We start from the raw sequence: 12857 nt of genomic DNA, 5'->3' as shown, positions 1-12857 counted from the left end.
TCTCTTTGGAATATTTTTACTATGTTATTTACATTTGTTTCTGTTTTTCTGTTGGAGCTTTTCTCCTCAGGTCTCTGCTGAAAAAAGGCTATTATTGCCTAGTCAGACTAACCCAGTCAACAAATGTCAAATAAATAAAAATAAATAAATGTAACTTCACTAAGGACTTTGTTAACTAGCTTGATAGTTTTATGTCATTGCTGATGACTTCATCAGTTATAAAAATGCCATGACCGCTGTATTGGTTATTCAAACTAGTTGCTGGTAATTTAACAAATGTTCAAAGTTTCTGGAACTCTCAGTGCTGACATAAAAGCAAACAGAAACATAGGTGTATGTACATATGCACAACAGGACACATACGCACACGAGCAGAGATGTGTATGTACACACACACACACACACACACACACACACACACACACACACACACACACACACACACACACACACACACACACACACACACACACACACACACACACACACAAAACTGGTGCTTCAATACACTCAGATCCTTCTCTATTTGATGATTGAGCACTGGCGCCATCTAAGGGTTTCTGAATGAAAGGAAACTTAACTTTGCTTGCTTCTGTTAAGACTGGCTACTTCCATGCTTGATTGATCTAAGCCACTCTTATGTAAGCTGGAATGCAAAGGACCTAACATACCTGCATAATAACTGGTTATCCCACTGTATTTCATACAGGACACACTACCACCAGTATTGTACAAAAATCTATTCATTAAAGTATACAACAAATTCATACAAAAATAATAATGACAGTCCAGTTTTCCAACAGAATACAAGTAAAACAAAAAAGAAACTGCTCTCTCTGTTACCAAAGCTTGTTAGAGGGCTGGTATTGCTACAGCCAGAAGAAACACTTCTTCTGCTGAGTCTAAGTTTGGATATTCTAGCATAAAGATGCAACAAACTGACCTAAGGAACTCTTCCGGAGCCATTTTTCTGTATTAAAGAAATGACTAGTTCATGACTGGAACCTGAAAACAATCCCTGGGATTCATTAACACCTACACTAAGTGTACACCACTCTGAATGAACAGACAACACAGGCATAAATCAAATCTTCTCCCTCCTAATTTTAATTTTCCTACTGCCTTAAATACTGAGGGGGATTCATAAAGGTTACCACAAAGTGTAGACTAAATGTACACTTAATCCTTCTGAGACACTATAAAGCACAAAAAATGTGGTAGGGATGTTCTTGAATACAGATCATGCACAGTCAGTGTACACTTATTGTAGGCGTTAATGAATCTGGCCCAATGTCTAGATGTGTCTTGTTTGCTTTCTTAAATTCATTGATGATAAGGGACATTGATTTTCAAGTTTCAGTAAATAAATAAATAAACAAATAAATTAAATAAAGTTTTCAGGAGATGAAATCTATGAATTATACTTGTGATTTTTAAATGCAATTTTTCAATCATTATGGTGATTTTATTATAATTTTCTCCTGCATCAATATATTCTGAAAATTAAATCCGATTCTAGGCACAGACCATTCAAGATTGCAAGCTGACAATATTATAAATAGTATATAAAGGAGAAATGCATCTTCTGACGAATTAGCATTTGTCCTAAATTACCAAATCCTGTAAAAATTCTGCATTTTTTCAGTTGTTAGACACTCCAAATATGGGATTTACCAGTATTTTTACAGGAAAATGGAAAAACCAGGGTCCCTGCTGATGATAGCTGTTACTACTTTTCTTTCTACTGCCTGTTTTTCTGTCTGTGGTTTATCCCCTTCCATGTACTTCAGCACTCAGAGCTTGCTTATTGCTGGAAATCCTGCATATCACAGATTGTATTGTCTCATACTGTACATGCCAGAAAATGACCAGACCCTTCTCCCACCATTTTCTGCAAGGCAATTTCCTCTATTTCTTGCAAGTCAAATTCCAGAGGCCCTTCATACTTAACGCTATTTACTTACATCTGAGTGCTCTTCAAATTCACTTAAAACTTAATTTAAGAAAAAAAAACCTCAGGTGGTTACCCTTATTTTACAACTTCCATCTCCTTTTCCTCATTTATAATGCTTAGTCTCTCCTACACACACATTTTCCAGATGACCTATTTTCTGAGACGTAAAATACTACTCGTTTTAGCACTGCATATTGTCTTCTGTTTTTCAAACCAACAGGTTATTCTCTTTTCTGGTATTCCATATATCCGGATATTATTTCTTTTTGATCTATGGTCTAGGTCCCCTAGTTTTTCCATAAGCAAAGTATTTTGTTTTAACAGGAATTCTGTGGGATTCTCACTCTCTGCCATGCTGGTATCCAGGTCATTTAATGTGTTATTTAATGTGTCTTCTATTGCTGAGATCTGAACAGATTGTTGTTTTATGGTCTCTTTTAACATTTCTGTGTGTTTCTTGGAATCTTTTTTAAATGTCCATTTTAATCTCAAGTTTATCAGATTTAACAGAATGCTCTGGGATACTGCCCATTATAGACTGTAGTTCCTTTTTCACTGAGTTGTCTTGAGAGTTCACTTTTGAGTGGCTCATTCTGTAACAACAGTAAATAAAACTTCTGATAAAAAAAAAATCAAATAAAAAAAACATAAAACTTGATTTTTCTTCCAAATAGTTGTCCACGTTTGCTTAAAAGACTCAAAATGTATAAGAAAATACGTTTTTGTTAAGTTTGTGTAATAAAATCCTGTCAGAAAAAAAAAAAAAAGAAAATAAAGCAGAGCTTAAGACTTTGTTCTGTTAGCAGTTTAACATCTTGGCCATGCCCAATAATAGGATATTCTCTGAAGATCTTCTTGTATGTCAACATTTCCTTACTGCTATTCTGTATCAGAACTATAGTTTTTCAGTGACATGATGCAGCTGCCTCCTGAATACATGCCCAATGCTTATAGAAAAGCAAATGAAGAGAACAACATCCGAAACAGGTACCTGTGGCTCTCCACTTCTGAATCATTTTATTATAATCACTTATTGCTTCTCCTTTGATGATATTCAAATATATGCTTATTCCTGGCTTAGCACCTAGTCCTTCACTTACACAACACTCTGGTACCAAGAAAACAAAATCTTTTTAACACTTTTAATAAATTCTCATATTATAGACAATTACATAGGTACACATACAATAATAGAAAAATAAATAAATCATAGTAAATAATTTTCATTTTCATACATTGTTCATATGTTTTCTTTTTAACAATCATTTACTCAAACATTAAATTGCTTAATTAATCCTTTCACTTAACCTTCACTTCTCCTTCCTGAAGATTATTTCACAAATTTTGTTCCCACAAATTCCATTTATTCCTGTGTAGTTTGCGCCTTCCCTTTTCTAAAGATCACATCACCATCTCTTTTATCTCCTTTTTTACATTCGGTACTTTTATTACATTTGGCTTAGATTTTGATTTCTATTTTCTAGTAATTGTGTTTTTTGCAGCCAATAACATAAAAATGGTAAGGCCCTACAATGTCAGTGTAAGTCAGAGCTAATATCCCAGTTCAAAAAATATTTCTTTACTTACTTCAACATTTCCGACAAAGTACCCTGTAGGGAATTTTTAAAATCTGCCAATTCATTCCATTTTCTAAAAACAGGTTCCAAGTTACCTTTCTCTGTCCCATCACATTGCCATCCTTTGTTATATACCTGAGGAAAAATTAAGTTTGCTTGGTGTATTCAAATACCTATGCAGAAACCTCTATGCAAATATCCTAAACCATTTGGACTTTGATGTATACTTGGGAGCCATATTTAGTGAAACAAAAACTATAATTTAGCTACATCACCTTTAGAGATGACATAGAAAGGATATCAGGCTGCTCTCAAGCTCTTCTCACTACAAATTTATTTTTGTTTCTTCTTTGTAGACTGACCTATCGCGTCCAAAAAGCCCACTTTTATCAGTGAGTATGTAACATACCCACCAAAGACAAATGTCTAGAACATCTGTCATGTTTAGTCACTTATCATTTAGTAGCTCCCATGTACTGTGACTATTTCCACTAAAATTTAATCCTTCAAAGTTACCATTGTGTGAATGAAATGTATTCATATGGTAGTAGCAGGCTCTGTAGCAAGTTACCTAAACAAGTATGGAATGGAAAAATGCATTTCTGTGGCTTTCATATCCAGTATCAGTTTCACCCTTTTCTACCTAATTTCGGAACAAAAAATACATCTTGCTTCAAGGTGAATGCTTATTTTCTGACTTGGGAAGCAGAACTAATGAATGAGGAGAACTGCATCTTGGCATTTTTCTCTGCCACATTTGTCTTTTCCTTGGAAGACAGCATTAATTTTTCCCTCAGCATTATGACATTTCTTAGAACTATTGTCTTAGCATACACATTTTTATTTGAATCATTCTTAAGGCAAAATAGATTACTTTTATTAATTTTATACAGCTCTCGTGGTAAACAAATACATATGCTGAAGTGCCACAAAGACAAGAAAAGACATCCCTTGTATAGATAAAGATACAATAACTGCTGCCATAAATAAAACAAAACATTTAAGTTCCACAGGACAAGACACAATACCTAGTAACTTCCTATATGGAATTAAAAGCATCTGTTAAGCACCTATGAATGTATTAAACCAAATGTTAACATGTGCACAGATCACTGATATATATGGAGACAAACTGTAGGGCTGTAGAGGTATCGGTTCACAATGTGGGATCCTCTGACCAAGGGAGTAAGGGGAATTATTTCTGTTACATACAGGACAGTATGGGCTTGCTAAGGGTATAATCTACCTTTTAATTATTGCAGCACTATTTGAAGATATAACAGCAGCACTTGATGGAGAACTGTCAGTAAAAGCTGATTATTATATCATTGCTAAGGCACTGGACATTGTCACACACAATTCCACAAATTTCCTTTAATCTTCAGTCTAACTGATAACAAGTACTGTCCTCTCCTAAAGTTCAATCTAAACATAAGGACCTGCCCTTGCAATCTAAGAACCAACACTGACAATATCCTATCATTTAAGTGGCCATCACTGTGCTAGCAATACAGAAGAAGGGTTTCAGGAGAAACATCCCTTAGATGACTAACTTTTGGTGGATGGAGTGATCCAAGATGGCAGCATAACACATTGTCCAGCACTGGAGGAATGGCAGCATAAGATGAGGAGTAACAGCAAACAGTGAGTGGTGGAAGAAAAATATAATGCTGTATGCAGATGCAGGGATCAAGCTCTGTTTCAATAGACTCACCTGTTTCCATTAGCATCCTGATAATCAAACATTTGAGGCATTATAGAAGCAATTGTCTGTGATAATAATTGGACTTACTACTGTGAGCAATGTAATAGAGAATGAAACCAAAGAAATTTTGCGTTTCAAACATACACATTTTAAACGAAAGTTAAGACAATACAGTGGCTATGCAGATCTTTCTACTAGGAATAACCTTTATTATTATAAGATGTAAATTACCTCTGTCAAAATCATGCAATAGCTTTTGAGATTTAAAAAAAAAAATAACTCTTCTACAACTATTTTAAAATTATCTTTGCAATAATCATTTAATTGTTATCTCTTTAACAAATGGTGCAATTCCATCCGGGTTGTGGCTGAAAAGAATCCATGGACCAGTTCATTTACTCAGTCCACAATGGAAAACATAAAAAAAAAAAAAAAAAAAAAATTTCCACATGTGCTAAACATTCAAATGAGATGGAATGAAAATCTCTTGCATATAAGTAAAAGAAACTACACTTTATGTCACGGAGAGTCCATTGAAGTTATTGCTAAGCAGTTCAAGACATTCTGATACAATACTGTGTCTTCACTAAGCCCTATCCAGCTGTAATTTGTACCATGTACAGAGAATATATGACTCCATTTGTGCCTACATGATACAACATAACTGCAAAATCACTTATTGACAATAGTGGAGGTAGCAGTAAAGTGAAATAGCAAATTAATAGGTCGGAGTTGTGCATTGCTAAAGTGATCTCTTACCATTTCTTGTAACATGCAGTCAAGGATATTGCTACATATTCTCTTATTTAAAATTCAAGCACTTTGCAATAAAATGCAACAACCTGCTCTCTGTGTACAAAGTCTTACCAGCTGAAGTAAACTGGACAGAAATTACAGATTTACCTCATGCTACTGATTTAAAAAATAGAGATTAAAACAATGTCTTTAGATCTTCAATAGACCCTACTTTGTGAGCAAATGTTTTTATTCCAGAAACAAGAAAATATTTATTAAAAAAATGACATATACTAGATGAAAAAAATATAAAAATGGTGGGGGTAACAAACACTGAGGATCAGCACTTGGAAAATAATGTATAAATACAAATTTCCTTTGACATTTTTAAAGATAGAGGCAGTCAAGGAGTCCATTGTATCAGACAGGTTTCATACATTATACCTTACAATACCTACAAGTAATTGCTCACAACCTACCATTCTCAAATTTGCTAAACCTTCATCTCAAGAAGTAATCTTAACGGAAACAAACTTATAGATATGGTATTGAAAATTTCAACATAATCGTATATACTAATATTTTACCTTAAGTAGATCCATCTCTTAGTTTAGCTCTAAGAAAAATTTGCAAAAGAAAACTCTACACTCGTAGTTTGAATTCTATGTAAAACTGCAAGGAATATGGACAAATTCTCTGTTAATTCTTAAATTCTGTTCATGAAGTCAATACACAACCTTCCATTTTAGGATGTACCGATATTGAATGTAACTTCCTTTTTGCCCTCATTTTATGCTTTTTGTTGGGTGACCTGTAAGTATGTTACATATTTTGTTCACTGTGAAGTATTTTGTTGATGTTTTTCTGACCTACTGTTATAACTGCAAGCATATAAATATGTTAGTATGTAAAAATGTGTTAATAAATGACGTCACTGTAAAATTCTGTATATTAATGTAAGTAGTATGCATGATTTTGTGAAGTAAGAGCAGGTTATAAACTGACTAAAACACAGGCAAGAAATTATCTATCTAGAAAAAGCACACACTGAAGATGAACTGAACAGGTAGAGAATATCATAAGAAATTATAAACTGATTAAGAAGCATGGAATCCAATAGATTAACAAATAATTCAGCTGGTGTAATTGTGACCATTAAACAGTGTTCTTCATTCCAAGTTAAATGCATACCAGGCTGTATTTAATGCTATTATTGGATATGGGGTACACTAGTTATTAAAATGATCTATTTACACATATTTTAAAAGATTTGCAGAATTTCTGTCTGATCTAGCTAATGGCTTACCTATATTAGGGCTGTAAATCTATGATATCAGGCGTGGATTGGAATGGCATTCCTTTATTAATGCTTGATAAGTCACAATCCCACAAGGTTACATCTCATGTTTTAGGCGTGGCCAACTACTAAACTTATTTAAGTAAAAAAGAAGCACTGATAGATTACTGACACACACAAAAAAATTGTGAAGAAGAAGAATAAAAAAGCTTTTTACTTACTTCTTACAGAAAAAAATATATTCACTAGAATTGATATTTCTTTTAGTTACTCCAGACCTTCTTAAGAATAATATAGATATCATATATGCTGCAAGTCCATATTCAGATCACCATTACACCTCATTACTTTTTCAACAATTGATATGGAAAACTAAAAATTACTGCAAAATGATTCCACTGTAGTTGTTAAAATACTTGATATATGCCTCTGCACTTAGAGACGTGATTGTTCTTTTGGGTTACTAATAGTTCTGCAGTTTGCAATGCAGTCAAATGAGACACATTTAGCTGTGCCATGGCCTAAACAGATAATGTCCTGGATACTGACCCAGGTACATTGAGTTTGACTGGCAGCTCAGGCACTGGATACTGCTGGCACTAGAGGACAGGGTTGCCCATCCTGGGGTGGTGGAGCATCTAGCCCTAATCTTCTTGCAGGAAAAGGTGCAGCACTACAGTGAGCATCCTATGGGCAGACTATTGGCTGAATTAACCACTGCCTGGAAGTAACCCTCAGTAGTGAATTCGTATGGCATACATTCACATGGGGAAAGCACTGAGTCCATAGGGTGATGCAGGTGGCCCAACTTCCTACCATGGGGAAGGATAAAGAGCTCACTCAAATGCTGTCACTGTTGGGATGCCAGTCAGAGCACAAACTCATTGATGTCTGCTTGAATGACAACCCCTCTGGACAGCTCTCATTCTAGTGGATCTGAATGCTTCCCCTCCACTAGTTATTGAATGAGCTTGAGTCTTACGGGGGTGGGGGGCTTGATGGTTGATATGCAAAGGGGAAAAAGCACCTAGAAGAAATAAGACTCATTTAAAGCTTGCATTTATTTGACTATTCAAAAGCTTTTCAAACATATAAAACATTTTTTGATGGAGGAAATTCTGGAAATAAAGCGCTGAAACAACTTTTTTAAATTGCTGAGAATTATGACAGGCATCAAACTATGGAAACAATTTAAATAAAAAGAGAAGTTGTACGGTCAAGTAAATAACTGCAGATACATTTTTGTAGTAAGATTTTATTATATGAGAGATGATAAAACAATTAAACCTTTGGCTTTTCAAAGTTAACAAAAGTAATATAAAAAGTATATTAAACTGGAGAAGATGATACTGATAAACACAATTAAGAATGTATGTTCTCAGTTTTTACTTCATTATGTAATTATCATTACTTAATTGATATGAAAGTTATAAATCAATGGTTAAGAAAGGCTCTGAATGTTCATTCCAACTTGATACATTTCTTTCACATTTAATAAAGTGTATAAATCTGTTATGACTTTCAAATATATCCAGGTTTAGAAGCAGTTATTACAGAATTCTATTAAATGTTTAAGGAAGAATTAGTCCTGTTTTTATTAAAAGAATTAGAATATACAATGGTACCAGGCTGGAAAATGCTGTAATAAATGATACAAGTGAAAATTACACTACTGAAAAAAGAAGATAAATCTGTATGCTTTCCCATTACAGACTGCATTTTATGTTAAATTTGGACTATCATGCTATTGCAAAAGTGATTAATTACTGGATTGTTGCAATATATTTCATACTGCTCAAGGGATATTGTGGCTCTTGTCTAAATAGAAAATACAGAAAATGCTATCAAACAAATTTAATTAATGTTATTACTCTAAAGAAAATCAATAGCTGTAATAGATCAAACTGCTTTAAAAATGACATAAATGAAACATTTGATTTTCTTAAGAGAATGCATTTTCTGAATTTCGCATTACCATGAGTTTAATTTTTAATTTAATGGTATTATTCACAATTTAGATTCTTCTGCATTGGCTATGGTGGAAGTTAGTCAACAGTATACTCCTGAATTTCAACTTAATACCAGGGAGAGACAAGGATATCCACTATTGTTATTTCTGAAGATTACTGATATTAATCCCTTATTACAGCACTTGGAAAAAAATATTTGACCTAAATGAAGAAAGCAAGTAAAGCTATATTGTAGAATATGAAGATGAATTAGCTGTAATAGCTGTGTTGTTTTTAACATACGGGTATAATTGAACTGGATTGTGAAAGGGTTTAGAATATTACACTCAATCATGCAAAGTCAGAAAGACTAACAGGTAAAATATATACATGGAATCATATAGGACAGTACTTTTCCACAAAAAGTAACAACTGACTTTTTAGGCATTTACTATACATCATAATATGAAAGATAAGTGAATGACACATATCAAGCATACCTACCACTAGTATACAAAAGCATTAAATTATACACTAAATGTTTTTCTCTGCTTGGAGCTATAAATATCATTAAAATTTTTGTACTTCCCCTTTCTTTTATCCTTTGGAGATACATATTGTTGTCAATAACAGAAAATGCCTCAGTCAGTTTAAAATAAAAGAATATTCTTAAAATTTTCTGTGTTCCATGTAACATTATGACCAATAACAATGGACATTTGGGCTTAATGTATGCAATCTTAAAACATATGTTATGGCAACAGAATTCTTGAACTTAGTAACAATACAGTTCACTAGATATAAATATGTAAACATTACATTTTATCAAACTTTTGTGGTATCGAACATTTGTAATGCCAGCAGAAGTGATCAAATGATTGCATGATCACTTTTGCAGGCATTAGTTTGAGGGAGGTCATGGAGCAGATGGGAGTAGGATCCCAGAGTTGGTATATGTTATTAGCACGGAGTGTGGGGATGTAGCATGACTTATCCACTGGAAAAAAATGATTTTTTTTTTTGATGTTATGATTTCTGATCTTTAGGGTTGATGTTTTGTTGCTCAGTCTTCTGGTACTTTGATATTTCAAGTACATCCACAGAGAAGTCTAACCATCTATTGAAACACACACTTACTGATCAAGCAATGATTGAAAACCTAAACATCGATCCACAAAAACTGAAAAAAAAAGCAATGCTTTTTGCAGGTTATATATCAACTCCAAAATCACACTACAGTAGGGAAAAGGCATATGTTGCACTGACAAAGCCATTACACTTTGATCAGCTGTACCATCTCTGTCACCTTTTGACCGACAGGCTCAACAAAGTAAGGTTCCACTCTCATTGATACACATAGACAGACAGACACACACACACACACACATACACACACACACACACACACACACACACACACACACACACACACACACACACACACACACACACACACTCTCTCTCTCACACACACACGCACACACACACACACACACACACACACACACACATATATATATATATAAATATAAATATATATAAAATAATTATTTCTTAAACTATATCATTATGTTTTTTCCTTAGTTTATCAGAAGATTGCATTACAAACAATGTTTAACATGTTCACTGTACCAAGTTAAAATGGTTACAGAATTTGCACATTTTAAATGAAACCTGTAGTTTTCATCTAGACACTTTTTTAATCTAAACTATAAACTCTGTCTCTTTACAAAATAAATATTAATTAAAGATACTAAACTATTTGAAAACTATAATATCATGCCAGTCATAAAACTTTAAAAAGTAAAAAACACTGAACCAGATGTTTAAACGAATGTTTAATAGAGTTTGAGTGCTTTCATTCCTTTCAGTAGCAGAACTTCATCAGAAACATGGCAGCCATTATGTTACAAGCTTTAAATAGCCTCAAAGTGGTGAAAGCACAGGAAGAGTAGGGTGTGTTGAGATCTGTCCCTCTCATAATATCTTACATTTTTTAATGGTTTCCAGTTGCCAAGCAAGTGCACTTGCAGACATTCCTGGTTCAATCTTGTGTGTTTCATTTCTTACAAATAAAATACTTGAAGCTTGATCTGGTTCAGTAAATCATCCCTTGTTTCAATAAACCAGACTTTGAAGTTTCAGTATAATCACAACTCAGTTCAAGTTATCTAATGATAAAAGTTTACATGTGATGAAGCCAGATAAGGGTGGGGTGTTGTCATTATGGACCACCACCTGTATTTGTTTAAGATGCTTGAGTTTTTAAACAGCAGTGATTTCTTTGTAGAAATCTCATGAAATTAGATTAACATAGCCTATCAATGTATAGACAATGCATTGGAGGATTTATATAGTACATTTGATATTCCTTGAGGTCAGGCATCCTTGGGTTCTGGGGATATTCGGAATCCCTAGGATTCATAAGTCAGTGGTTGACCTCCCCACTCAGACCCATCATAGCTTCATTAGGGTCAAAGACTGAATCATTGGCTAAAATGATTGATTTTAATTTAAAATCTTTTTAAAAGACTCCTGGCACTTTCTTCAGTCTATTGCAGATTTCAAATTTTTGTCTGATGCCTTGTTTGTGACAATTGATATTAAAGCCTTGTTCTTTATCATCCCACATGATGAAGGTTTGGAATAGTTCCTGGGTGTCATGGTTAAGGGTACCAACCTTGACCAGGCTGAGATTAGCTTAATTTTTCAATGTATGGAACTGGTGCTTAAAACAACGTCGTATTTTTTGTTGGGGAATACTATAAGCAACAGGGTCTATATTAGATCACCAAATGCTTAAAAAAGCAAACGGTGATTAATTGACCCTATGCAAGTGAAAGCTTATAATTTCGAACTGTCAGAACAGCGATTTTTTTTCCTAGGGAAAAAAATTGCTGTTCCAAAAAAAAAAAAATAAATAAATAAAACACGTTAAACATTACATTAAATGGGGGGCTTCACCCCCCCACTGCCCCCCTACTTAAATATACCAACTCCAAGACCGCACTACAGTGCCAAAATGGCAAAGTAATGAAGTGGCCAAGCAAATTCTTTCCCAGTTAAAGAATTTGCTTAAAAGTTGCTTTGATATTTTGCCATTTCAGGCTTTTGAGTTCGACCAAGACGCATTTGAAAGAACGCATCTTCGGTCTTCTAATAGGGAACCTAAGCAACATAGGGGTGTTGCGATGGACGCAGCCTCAGCCCCTGTTTTTGCGACTATGGTTTTATGGCATTGGAAAACTATGAAAATATTTGTTTCACCTCCCCCCTTTTCCAAGGTCAAAAGTTATATGAGGTACCTGGATGATATATTTATTCTATGGAAAGGGAACCTCACTGAGCTACAAGAATTTATTGATGTTTTGAATTACTCTACTGGTTTCTTGTACTTTTCCTATCAGACCAGTGGTAACTCAATAAACTACCTAGATATACAAAAATTTATCGGAAGGGAGGTATGAGTCTAGGTTATTTAGAAAAGAGACCTTTTCAAAATCTTTTTTTACATTTTACCAGTCAGCACCTTTGGTGGCAAAAAATAAATATTGTCAAAGGGCAGCTTATTAGACTCAGTAGGTTAATTTCATATGATTTTGTGTTTAAACAAGTGATTGAGAAACTCAGCACTTTATTC

General features: G+C 34.0%; 1 protein-coding gene across 3 annotated transcripts in view; it reads right to left on the bottom strand.

The window, feature by feature from the left end:
* The window catches only part of BCAR1 (BCAR1 scaffold protein, Cas family member), a 2082713-nt gene that overhangs the window by 490749 nt on the left and 1579107 nt on the right, over nt 1-12857 (bottom strand). The gene's annotated exons all lie outside the window — the stretch shown is intronic.

This window comes from Protopterus annectens, chromosome 8.part0 (assembly GCF_019279795.1).
Source record: "Protopterus annectens isolate FY-2018-M chromosome 8.part0, PAN1.0, whole genome shotgun sequence".
Taxonomy (NCBI): Eukaryota; Metazoa; Chordata; order Ceratodontiformes; family Protopteridae; genus Protopterus; species Protopterus annectens.
The sequence above is the reverse complement of the archived record's forward strand: the minus strand, read 5'-3'. Positions and strand labels throughout refer to the sequence as shown.